Source organism: Oreochromis niloticus, linkage group LG6 (assembly GCF_001858045.2).
Source record: "Oreochromis niloticus isolate F11D_XX linkage group LG6, O_niloticus_UMD_NMBU, whole genome shotgun sequence".
Lineage (NCBI taxonomy): Eukaryota > Metazoa > Chordata > Actinopteri > Cichliformes > Cichlidae > Oreochromis > Oreochromis niloticus.
The window spans coordinates 19903860-19917329 of record NC_031971.2 but is presented as its reverse complement, the minus strand read 5'-3'; positions in this window follow the sequence as shown (position 1 = coordinate 19917329).

Below are 13470 nucleotides of genomic sequence, written 5' to 3'. Positions count from 1 at the left end.
TGCAAGTGATTCAATATTTTACAACAATGTTAGCATGTTTTAATATTCAAACAGCACTTTTTTTGACATGGGGCCAATTTCATGGCACCTTGAGGGAAAAAAAATGTTTTTCACTGAATGGACTCGTCTTGTCATTTTCTGTAAAGCTTGGGGACAAATGGCTGACAGGATGAAAACCTGAGAAGACCTTTGATCCTTTCACAGGCAAGCAGAGTGTGATGGAGGAAGGCAGGGTGTCTTTTTTCCTGTAACTGAATGAAATGATTAAACCTGACTAACAGGCATGTAGAGGAAATCTATTTAGACATGTAAAGATTAGACTGATATCAGTGCGCATTTTGATTGAGAATAAAATATGTAATAAAATAAACTGTTTGCTACCTTTCTGCACTATGGTGTAGGAAGCACAAAGTAGGAACTTATAGTGTGGGGTTCAAGTAAAAGAAGGTTTGTACTTCTGCGCTGTGAGGAGTCATGTGCAGCAGGGGTTCACAGTATATCCTGAGATGTGTCTTACTTGTGCTGCAATGTCTTAGTTTTATCTTGCAAAGTTCTCTTTAGTCTCTGCTGCATTCTGCAGATGCCCGCACACCCTGCTGTCAAGCCAAATCCTATAAATATGTAATGGTCTCTTAAACTGAGAGACCAAACACTAAACTATATTTCATGCCAGAAGGGCAGCAAAATGGTTATACGTGGTCATTTTGTAATGCTGGACTGTTCAAGTTAAATTAAATCAAATCAACCTATTGTATATTGTATATATTAAAATTTTGGTAATGTGTTGAAATGCAGTACTACACATACATTTTGTGAAGCAGCCTCTATGTATAGGCAGTTATGGCAATGAAGCTAAAGCAATTTTCATTTCTGTGACTTTCAGCAGCAGAAGTATCACCTATTTTACCCAAATTCTGATTCCTGATCCCACAATCAAGAACATTACTAATTAATCCCATTTAGTGCTGAGGTTTGTCCTTTTTGTGAAATATGCACAGCTTGCGAATATTATCCTGTGGTGTGATTTACATGTATTCAAGTCACTGCCTAAAGATCTTCTTCTCCTCAGTGGAACAAAACACTCCCCATTTTATAATGACAACATTAATCCAACTAATCCAACTAGTTAGTAAAAATTCATGACATTCACACTTTCAAAACAACATCCAGGGAGGAAGTGTAGTCCATATTTGGAGCCTTTCTGTATGATAACAGGCAGACAGTTTGTGTTTTTTATTCTGTCAGTATGAAATGTCTAAGATGAAAGAGCTGAAACAGAATATCCTGTCAGATAGCTGGCACACTGGCAAAACCAACAGCAAAGAATAGCTTCACTGAATATGTGACTGCTCAACAGTGTGTTATTGTAGGTACTCAGAAAAAGTGTTTCAGAATAATGCACAAACTATTTGAGTATCAGGGAAGGGACCCCTCCTGTTACCTCTCACTGAATTAGCTGCAGTAAGTCTTCACCTCAAGCCCAATTCAACTGCCTTAAGAAACAGGTTTGTTGCAAAGTGTGGAAGATGTCTGTCATGAAGTCATAAATGTCTAGGTATAATGTACTGTGCAATAGTCTTGAGTTACCTCTCGTCAGTTGATATTTTACTTCCAAGGAGCCAGACGTTCTTTTCTTTGTACGCTGGCTGCTTTTTCACTCATTTTTAATCCAGACCTTGTAGCCGAACATTTTCAGAAGAATGTTTTTGCTTGTTATTCCATTTGACACTGACTACTACTACTGACCTTTAAGTATAAGAAAGAACTTAACCAAGAAATTTTAAGTTGTATCTTTAGCCTTTGTTGCTAGCAGCCTATCACAAGAAACACAGAATGTGTTTCCATTTCTTTAGTCTACATTTCAGCCAGTTGTTAAGTGATGATTGTCAAAATTAAATGATTTATAGTCACAGAAAAGTACCATCAGATTTTAATCTACTTGGAAAGTGTCTCCTTGGCTGCAGCTTCATTTTCCAGCATGACAATGATCCCAAACACACTGCAAATGCAGTAAAAGCATTCCTAACTAGAAAAAAGCACAGTGACACACTATCGTTCATGGATTAGCCTCCTCAGAGCACTGACCTCAGCATTATTGAGGCAGTGTGGGATTATTTTGACAGAGAACAGAACAAAAGGCAGTGAATGAGTTACACTGAGCAATGATGTATGGTTAACTTTTAATGCTGTTAAATGAATCTGATGTTTGTTTCTATGCATCTTGCTGCTGCTTTGGTCAAATAAAATAAAATAATAAAAAAAAAAACCATCCTTTTGAATGTTCTTCAGGCTTAGAAAACAATTCCAAAAAACTACTTAAAGAAATTACAAGAAAGCTTGATAAAAGTTTCAGGCTACAAGGTCGTCATAACAAATATTGACTTTCAAGCTCATTAGAACTGAACAAACTCAAGCCAGTATCATGGCAAAGCATGTAATAGACACGCTGGTCCACCGTGTAGAAATAATATATTTAAAGCCGACAAGTTGCTACTGACCAAGGAGGGTATGAAATATATTCCAGGGTCCTTCAGGTAAGATTAAGCTAGGTGGCTGATATGTGTTTACATGTGTTTTAATCTTGGCTTGAAATAAAATATCACCTTTGCTAGTACTGCAGGTTGCTCCACCTTACTGCAATTTGTCCATTTTACACTTAGGTGTGGCAAAGCAAGACATCCACACAGTGGACCAGCAATTTTATTACATGCCTTGCTGTGATATTGGGTTGACAAACTCTACTTTTGCCTTTTTTGCCATGTAGGTTTGAAAATTTTTTAATAAATCATTGCACCTATTTCTCACAGTAGCACAATATGGACAGGGGCTGGAACATATGAGAACTGCATAATGAGCAGTACTATATCACTCAACCCACATACTCAATGCTTAGACACACAGTTAAATTTCTGTTATAGATGTAGTATTTCTAAAATAATCATGAACTTGAAATAGATGTAGTGTTGCTTGGACATGGGTACTCAAGAGACTGATGTACATAATGGACCCAGGAGTTTCCATTATTTCTTATTTCACGCTAACTGTTCCCATTTTGAACTGTGTGATGAGGAATAACTATAGTCACACCATGCATGTGTGCTTCTAGTTCAAATAGGTTTTTTTCTTGGCATAGCAGTTAGAAAAATGCTACGTTCTTAAGTATTCTGGATTTTGACAACATTATTTATATTGTTGCCTCATTTGGTTCCATGACTTGAATCTGACTATTACAGTAATTTTTTTTTGAAGATCAGTAAGAAATTATTACAATGAGTGTACTGCAAGGAAAGGCAATAACTGATAAGCCAGTGAAGCAGAGTGATTACTTTGTACAGAAGATATGTTGTTCCCAAATGTGGTAACATTCTAGTTATTTCCTTTTCAGTGCAACTGACCACACCACTAAGTCGCACAGTTCTCTTCAAAAGAAAGAAAAAAGAGAGAAATGGAAAGAAATGTGTGTGCAGGAGACCGGGAACATCATGTATTCCTCTACAGAATAATATAGAGGGAGGATGACACGGTTGAATACTTTGAAAAGACGTGCATGGGCAGCTCAATGTCTGTCTTTCTTTCTTATTAACAAAGCCAAGTCACTTAAATTAAAAAATCTTGAGGTATTTTCAAACAGAATCACCATTCAGGTTTACAAATTTTGGATAATTATACCAATTTCAAAACAAGCAAAGCCTAAGAACATGATGCCCTTTTCAGAGATGATAATGTAAAGGACGATGAAGTAATATCATGGAAGACGTGACCCAAGAACACACAATAGTATCTGTAATGTGAAGTACATCTCATCCCAGAAGTACCTGTGATATCTACACTATGTAAGAAACAATGACAGTCAGAACCCACTGTTATGTCAGGGAGGGTTTTGAGGAATGTGAAAGTAAAAAAAACAACCTCTCAGGCATCTTAAGCATCGTTTCTAATCTTTAATGATTAAAGTAATTTATATTCTGACAAGCTGCACTCATACAGCTCCTCAGAATCTTTTCAGAATTCAAGCGGTTCAATTTTAGGACTTTACTGGATGGTGGCTTCGCAAGTCTGGAAGATAAATTCATTTTGTGAATGGACAGTGCTATAATTGCACCTGCTTTCCTTATGAAATAAACTAGTCTCTGGGATTAAAATCTTAAATTGCCATGGTAATCCATCTTGACCTTTTTCATGCATTTCATACTTGAAAACAGCTTTACAGTGTTTTAAACTTCTGTGAAATAGCAGACACTTTTCTTCTTATTAGAAGACCAGTTTCACAAAACTCACTGTAAAGGTTATATTTTGATATTTTTTTTAGATTTTACATTTTGAAATAAATTCAGATCAATAGGGGTCATTCTAAAATTGTAAAGAAGAATCAAATCAAATCAAATCAAATCACCTTTATTGTCACATCACATGTGCAGGTACACTGGTACAGTACATGCGAGTGAAATTCTTGTGTGCAAGCTTCACAAGCAACAGAGTTGTGCAAAATACAATAACGTGCAACAAGCAAAATATAAAAATGGTTAATCTAAAAAGTAATAAATATATGTACCATATATAAAGGTATATACATTACTGAATGTGTGTACTAAATATGTTTTTCTACGTGTGTGTGTGTGTGTGTGTGTGTGTGTGTGTGTGTGTGTGTGTGTGTGTATATACATGTTTTACAAATGAAATAGAGTAAACAATAAAATAAGATATATAAAATATAAAATATACAGAGGTAGGTATGTGCAAAACAGTGGCATTAATGTACAGTATGGAGTGCATAATGTTGAAGTTCCAGTAGTGAGGGTGAGGTGTCTATGACGTGTTCAGCAGTCTGATGGCCTGGTGGAAAAAGCTGTCTCTCAGTCTGCTGGTACGGGACCGGATGCTGCAGAACCTCCTTCCTGATGGAAGTAGTCTGAAGAGTTTATGGCTGGGGTGACTGGAGTCCTTGATGATCCTCCCCGCTTTCCTCAGGCACCGCTTCCTGTAGATGTCTTGGAGGGAGGGAAGCTCACCTCCAATTATCCGTTCAGCACACCGCACTACTCTCTGGAGAGCTTTGCGGTTGTAAGCGGTGGTGTTGCCATACCAGGTGGTGATGCATCCAGTGAGGATGCTCTCAATGGCACAGCGATAGAAGGTCCTGAGGATGCGGGGGCTCATGCCGAATCTTTTCAGTCTCCTGAGAAAGAAGAGGCGCTGCTGCGCCTTCTTCACTGTCTTGTTTATGTGTACTGACCACGTAAGATCCTCAGCCAGATGTACACCAAGGAAGCGGAAGCTGCTCACTCTCTCCACAGCGGCGCCGTTGATGGTGATGGGGGTGTGTACTCCTCTGCACCTCCGGAAGTCCACTATCAGCTCCTTTGTCTTTGCGACGTTGAGGGTGAGATGGTTGTCTTGACACCAGTGGGTCAGGGCGCTGACCTCCTCCCTGTAGGCTGTCTCATCACCGTTGGTGATAAGACCCACCACTGTAGTGTCGTCCGCAAACTTCACAATGATGTTGGAGTTGTTAGTGGCCGTGCAGTCGTAGGTGTAGAGTGAGTACAGGAGAGGGCTCAGTACACACCCCTGTGGAGCACCAGTGTTCAGTGTGATGGGGGATGAGGTGGTGCTGCCCAGTCTGACCACTTGGCGTCTGTCAGACAGGAAGTTAAGGATCCAGCTGCAGAGGGAGCTGCTCAGTCCTAGATCCTGCAGTTTCCTGTCCAGCTTCGAGGGAACGATGGTGTTGAATGCTGAGCTGTAATCTACAAACAGCATTCTCACATACGTGTCTCTCTTCTCCAGGTGTGACAGGGCAGCATGGAGTGTCAGGGCTATGGCATCATCAGTGGACCTGTTGTGGCGGTATGCGAACTGTAGAGGGTCCAGTGAGTCGGGTAGTGCGGAGCAGATGAAGTCCCTGACCAGCTTCTCGAAGCATTTGCTCACGATGGGGGTCAGGGCTACAGGTCGCCAGTCGTTCAATGATGAGATGGTGGAGGATTTGGGTACAGGGACGATGGTGGCCATTTTGAAGCAGGCTGGGACTACAGACAGAGAGAGGGAAAGGTTGAAGATATGTGTAAACACTCCAGCCAGCTGAGCCGCGCATGACTTGAGGACGCGGCCGGGAATCCCGTCCGGACCAGTAGCTTTGCGTGGGTTCACTCTCCTGAAGTACCTCCGCACATCCTCCTCAGACACAGTGTGCGCACTGACGTCATCCGCGGTGCGCACACTGTCCGGTCTCCTGGTGTTCGCTGTGTCGAATCTAGCGTAGAATACGTTTAGATCCTCACACAGAGAGGCCGTGGTCTGCGGTGTGCTGGTTTTCCCTCTAAAGTCTGTGATCGTGTTTAGTCCCTGCCACATACTCCGAGGGTTGTCAAACTGTTGCTCCACCCTGTCCCTGTACTCACGTTTGGCTGCTTTGATCGTCTTCCGGAGTTGGTAATGTGCGTGTTTGTAGTCCGATGTGTTCGCGGAGGCAAAAGCGGTGCTCCGTGCCGCTAGCGCCGTGCGAACATCTCCGTTAATCCAGGGTTTTTGATTTGGGAAGGATTTAACTGTTCCGGATGGGACGACATCTTCCACGCATTTTCTGATAAATCCACAGACTGAGTCTGTGTATTCATCGATGTCTTTAGCAGCCACGTGAAACATTTCCCAGTCCGCGTGATCAAAACAGTCCCGCTTTAAAGAAGAATGAATGAATGAACCGTGAAAGTTAACAGCACTTCTGTGTTTCAGTGGCAGGGTCTTCTCCTGGGTTCCTGCCCTTTGACTTTGCAGGCCTGGAGGTAATGAGCACACCTGCTCGCCATCATCTCATCTTCCTGCTGCTGCTTAAGACGGTGGAAGACGTTCAGTTGATCTAACTCTATTAGTGAAGTTGGCTCCCTTCTGAGTGTATTTCCTGAAAGAGAGAATCTTGTGGAAGAAAGTAATTGTGAACCTGCTGACTCCAGAGCCATGCGTGTCACTAGGAATGAAATTATTTTTTTTCTTTAAAAAAAAAAATGTAATTGTTTTATACAAACAACATGTATGTACCACATTTCTTTATACACGGTTGCTCCTACAAAAGAGAAAATGTATACAAAATAAAGTCATTTGCAGCTTTTGATAATTTCTGTTTTTGATTATATTGTAGCCCTAAGAACTAAGTGTATCCTTTTCTACTAGTCACTGCTCCAATGTCCTAGGAGAATTGGAGCACTAAAGACATAAGAGCACCTAACTCATTTCTAGTGAAATCTAAAAGGAGACTTTTAGATTTTATGATTACCAAACATAAAGACAGTTTTGAATGTTAGTTTTCAAGAGTTATCTCGGGGGGAAAGACCATTTGTTCTTCCCCTTGCTCTCAGCTCCTTTGTACTGCTAACAGAGGAACATTTCTATCAAAAGAGAAGTCAAACTGAGGCTGGTGCCAGTACGGGTTGAATTAAGTACTTTAAGGGTCCTTATATGCTACTCATGTTTTTAATATAGATTCCCTTCCTTAGCTCATTGATAACCACATCGTGGATTTTATTTCTTACACTGATTTCCTTCCTTTACAACTTTTTAGATTAAAAAAGTATAAGATTAACCACAGGCCCAATTTATTTGACAATTCATTTTAGAGTCTTTGTGCCAGAAACCTCATCCAAGTAATCGCCAGCTCCCTTTTCCTCTGTTTTGCTGCAGCTCACCCCTGGGCAGATTAACATCATTCACATTCTGCCTGACCTTGATCAGCTATGCAAAGCACAATTTATACCATGGGCCCTGCTAATAATGAAGATGATAGAAGGAGAGAATAGCTCACTTTGCCTGGGAAGACAAGACTTCTTGGGTCAACAAGGTCAATTCTCTGTGCCTGGCAACACTGTAGATGTAAGTGCAGATAAAGTTGCTTTCAGAAGGAGATTTTATCAGAGCAAACCAGAAGCAGCTGAGGCAGGCCCAGCTTACTTTCATAGTGTTGTTTATAAATTACATAGAAAATAAATTAAATAAGAAATGAGAACAATAAACAGCTCTTCATGTTTTATTAAAATCCCATTCATTGAGCTACAGACCATGAAAATATGTGCTGACTCTGGATTATATTACAGAAATATCCTCATACAATTCAAATATAAAACACTTACGACACAAGTCAATATTTACTGCAGTGCCGTTCCATCAAAGCAAGCAAAACAAAAAGGCTAATGAAATCCAAAAGTAGAGATCAAACTGTACCATAGTGAACGTGATCTCTATCATCTCAGCTTCATAAAGCGCCTTCAAATTACTGCCCTTCACAGTTGGCTATTGTCTCTGGAAGCAGGATTAACTCAGCTATGATTGCGCTGAACTCCATAGGGAGCCAGCATTTCTAGTCCACATTCTATTAGCAATGGCTTGAGCTTGTCAGTTGGTTGACAAGCTCAAGTGACCAATCCAGCAGCTTTTACTGATTGTTTTGCACATGTGCATTGTGGATAAACCGCTGGTGCTTGATACTGATTGGGATACTGATGAGAGTCAGGCATGGTAAACAAGCTGCCATTGGCTCCACTTTGACTGCTCCGAGATCAGTTCTGATTAGCAGAGCTAGCATTAGCAGATAAACGAGCTTCTGTGATTTATTTTCTAACTAACCACCTTGGGAACCGTGTGATACAGAGGAGTTAGGAGTGTAGTGTGAAGAATTTTTAATCCTTTAGCATGTTAGCAAAGAAAACCTTGATGGAGCCCAGATATTAGTTCCTCTAATTTAATAAAACCAGCAAGTTGAACAGGTGCTCAGCCAACATTTTCAGAATATTATGTATAAGAAATTGGCTGAATATGCTAAGTTTAATCAACTGTTTTGATAATACACCACTTTTTTTTAACCATGTCATATATCAATCAAGCATTTTAATTCAGCTGTGTGTTTCTTTTAGATTTTATGCAAATACTTATTCATATAACACATGACTATGTTTCTTAATTTTCTGTTTGGCTTTCTGTAAAAGGCACCACACCACTGATTTTCTTAATCTTACTTTTTGGCTGCGGTCAGTGTCCATAAATAATCAGTTTTCAAATCAAGTAATTAATGTTATTGTCTGAATTCGATGGTGGTAAAAATCTGCCCCAAATAGTCAGTCGTTATATATTTTAAAATATATTATTTAAAATCTACTATTTATAAATAACAGGGACAATACATTAACAGTAGGATGATAAGAATAATTAAAATAGTGATGTTAATACTTTACTTTGACACTTTTAAATTATTCATACACACTTATTAAAAAAGTTTCTTGTTTGTGACATTTTTAAACATTAATAAGTAATTTCATGTGGCAACAGGCTTTAGAGAAAAAATCAATACATTTCCCAGTATATACATGTAAAGTGAGGTTCAACTATTTGGACAATGACACTTTTTTTTGTACACAACTACAAATGATTTTTACAGGAAACCTACCAAGCATAAGGTGTTATAGAGGTACAACTTTCTTCAACTTGCATTAGCTTGCATTGAATTATAACCATTTTAAAATACTAGAATTTCATCTCCCCCCCCCAAAAAAGGTATGAACTTGTTGGATGTGCTGTTAGTACAATTAATTCCACAAAAACCAACATTATTTGTCAAATAATTGTATTAGCTCCAGAAAGCCTCAATACCACAAATTCAGGTAAGAGGTCCAGCACAGTGAATCAGAATCACAGTGAAGTATTCACAATGCCCCCAGTACTGCAACTGTACACCGCAATAAAAATGAAATAGATAACTGAAAAAAACCCTCCAGACTTTTACTTGAAGACAATTAATCATAAGCTGTTCATAGTTTTCAGTGATAACCTTTTCTCCTGAAGACAGAGAATAAATTAAATAAATTAAAATAATTAAATGAATAATTTAAAAATAATGTGATAAATTAGAAGTTTTAAAATTCATTAATAAACTTCTGCAGCACAGGAAAGCATTAATTACTTTTCTTATCTTATTCTGATCTGGAACCAGTCATGTAAAAGATAACATATCTGTACACATCACTATTTATTATTTTCAATTTGATTTCTTTTCTAAAGTGAAATTAAGCCAACTTCACAGATTTATTTTTATGTGTAGTAACACACAACTGTATTTCAGTTCTGCCTGCTGCCATTATTCTTCTTAGTTACTATCAGCACTTTAAAAAAAAGAAGAATAAGCATGTCCCTAGAGGAGTTGTTCTTTGGTTACATTTTCCACATTATTATCACATCAGTGTGTGCTCTGTTAGATAAACAATTGTCCACTGGGGCTTCAGTGGAATTTACATACTTGGCTCTTCTTCACAGAACTCTTTAAACCAGCAACCCTGTGGCTCAAGGTAATAACATTGAAAAGGCTTTGAGTGTAAACAAAGCAAAACAAACAAACAAAAATTTATTAAATCTTCTACTATGGGAAAGAGTCATAGGTGTGAATCATAGATGCACTGAACTTATAACACCCAGCTGAATTAAGTATTTCATACCTTGAGACATTAAAACAACTCTGACCTATATCAGGGCATAGATTGGACCTCTGGGGGTGTTTAGGACTGGTTTCCAAGTTGAGCCTCTGTGGGTTGCGGCATTATTCATATGCTGTTCTTTCTAAGTGTTTCCAGACTGGATTGACAAATTGTCCTCCTGGTGGACTGCTGCTATCCAGGATTAGTTTTGCCATGAGGAGTGGGTGCAACAGTGTTTAGGTGGATGGTAAGGGTCTGCAAAACATCTGCATGAATTTCAAGACTTGAGGCTTCCCAGCTGAACACTGCCTTGCAACTAAATAATCAATGTTTCTGATTTCAGTGGTTTTAATGCTGCGTAAAAAGAAATCACAACTTAAGAGTAAATTTATTCAGCTAGGCTATATTATAAACAAGTATGCAAACAAGTAACTTAAATACTACCTGTGAGCTCAAGTCATTCTAATTCATTCAGAAGAATGCCACATATGAATCTAGTTGTGATGCCATTGCTCTGTCTACGTACAGTTACTGTTAAATAAAGATGACCAGTCATTTCTGAGATCAATACTAATATGTATGATATATTTCAATAAGGAGAGACCATTTGGAAGAATTTAGCATGATGTATAACAATAGAGAAATTGATTAATGTATTAGATTAGACACTGATGACCTATCATGGCAGAACAGAATCCCAGTGGTGATAGTATTTAGGATAAGTACACCCCAGAAATTAGATGCTGGTGGTGGTGAAGATAAAGACTGAAGCTTGGATGCAGCTCTGAGTGACTTGGGTGAGGTGGAAATGGGAAGGAGACGAATGAGAGTCTGGAAGGGAGAATGCCTGAGAGCGCAGTTTTATAGAGCGGAGGCTGACTGGCTCAAAGAATTTGACTGAACAGGAGTAATGATCTCAATATTGAGATTGACAATGTGGGAAAGTGGTAATGAAGTAAAGAACAGACAAGGAGCTAAAACCTGGGAAAGCAGGCAAATTAGTGATTTCTGATCTTTCTTAATGAACTTACGGATAAGCTTCATTTTAATAATGCAAATGGCATGCAACTGGATGACTCACTGACATAAATTAAAAGTATCAAACAGATAAATCGTGTTGTAGCCTGTGCATGAAAATAATAAGAGAAAGAGAAGAAACAGTATTTCTTTTAGAACAGTCTATTGCAAGTGAGAAAACAGAATTCCTTTTATCTTCTTAACATATTGGATATTGTACATGCACTGGGATGAGCTCCAGCACCCCCATGATCCTGAATTGGATAACCGGAAGTGGATGGATGGATGTTTAGCTTGAAAATAAATGCATTAAATAATGTAATCAAAGTCTGTATTTCTGCTGTCTTACCCTACCTGGCATGGTTTCAACATACATTTATTAATTTTTTGTGGTCTCAGTATCAGAGTTTATTTAATTAATTTGGGTATTTTTTTGTGAACTGGCAAAATAACACTAATTTTTACATGCACATGTAGTTTGCCACTGCCTGCAGCGACAGATTGTGTGGAGTGAGGATGAGGACCCAAAAGCAGACATTGGAGGCAGGAGTGGACTTAACAAAATGGAGCCATTTATTTTAGGCGGCACAAAAGCAAACAAAAAGCAACGGGAGTAGAAACACATGAGAACACAGCAGGAACGAATTAGACATAATGAGACAGGGGTGGTAAAACTAAACACACTGAACACTGGACGAGAGACTGTCAAAATAAAAGAGAACGTGACACGCAGACTGAGACACAGGCAAGGACACGTAAGCTAGACAACAGAACAGGGAACAGACGGACATGAAAGCCTCTCCCTGTGTAAACTTGAACCTAAATGATCTTAATAATGCAAAGAATCGTAAATTCATAAGAAAACTCAAAATGCTTGGTCAAATACCCAGAGCCATGACATAGTTACATCTTTCAAGTAATACAGTTCAACATCTGACTTGTTTTTCTGTGACTTACATTAATCATTTTAAGAAATGTTTATGGTCACTGTTAAACTTAAAATATAGTGTGACTCTTGTAATTTACAAACCCTTTATTCCATACATTTAAAACAGAATTGATTTAAATGATTTAAAAAACTGTGCTTTTTCTATTCATCCATCCATTTACCAGATTACTATATATGTAATTAAATAAATGCCCGCATTGTGTAATCGCTTCAACTTTATTACAGTTTGAGTGATTAAAATATGCTGTTTTTTCTTACCTGGTGGTATTTGAGCCATGGAGGTTCTGTTTTTCATTTGATCGGTCATTAGAATTTAGCTTGTGGTCCTAACAGCATTGATTCTTTTAATGCTGTAATGTTTGGATGAGTAGACTCCTCAATAGAATTGCAGCCGCTCAGTGTTGACCTTGTACCAATCAATTGTCACAAACAACCTCAGTGGTCACATTGAGCTCTGCTCTCCATTCTGGACAAGATGGCAGCATCTAAGTGTGAAAATGAAGTGGGAATTTTGTATAACTGTCACAGATTTAATCCCTAATATAACACTTTTCCCCACAATTTGTTTCATTTAAAATGTTTTTGAAATCTAAGTACTAAATGGACAAAAATATGCACGTTTAAATAAGAAATTGATTACTTTGACAGTGACATATACTGTTCTGAGCCCTGTGACAGACAGGCGATCTGTCCAGGGTGTACCCTCCCTCTGGTAGCTAGGATATGCTCCTGCCCCCCCACCCCCCACCTCCCAAACCCCAACCCTGATAAGGATTACCCTGATAAGGATAAACGAAAGAAAATGAATGTAAAAACATTATATCTATGCTACAGTACATGCATGTTACAAGGGTAAAAATTAAAAATTCGAAGCACATCAGAGTGAAATGCAAGTTAAATCTCAAAAATGATTTCTGAAGAGGTGAGCAGGGTTAAGTGGAAAAAAAAATTGGAATCATTCTATGTGGGGTAGACATGTGCATCATATGGCTCTATTCTGTTTCTTTCATACAGTGTCTTTGTGCAACTCATACACATGTAAGATTGTCTGTG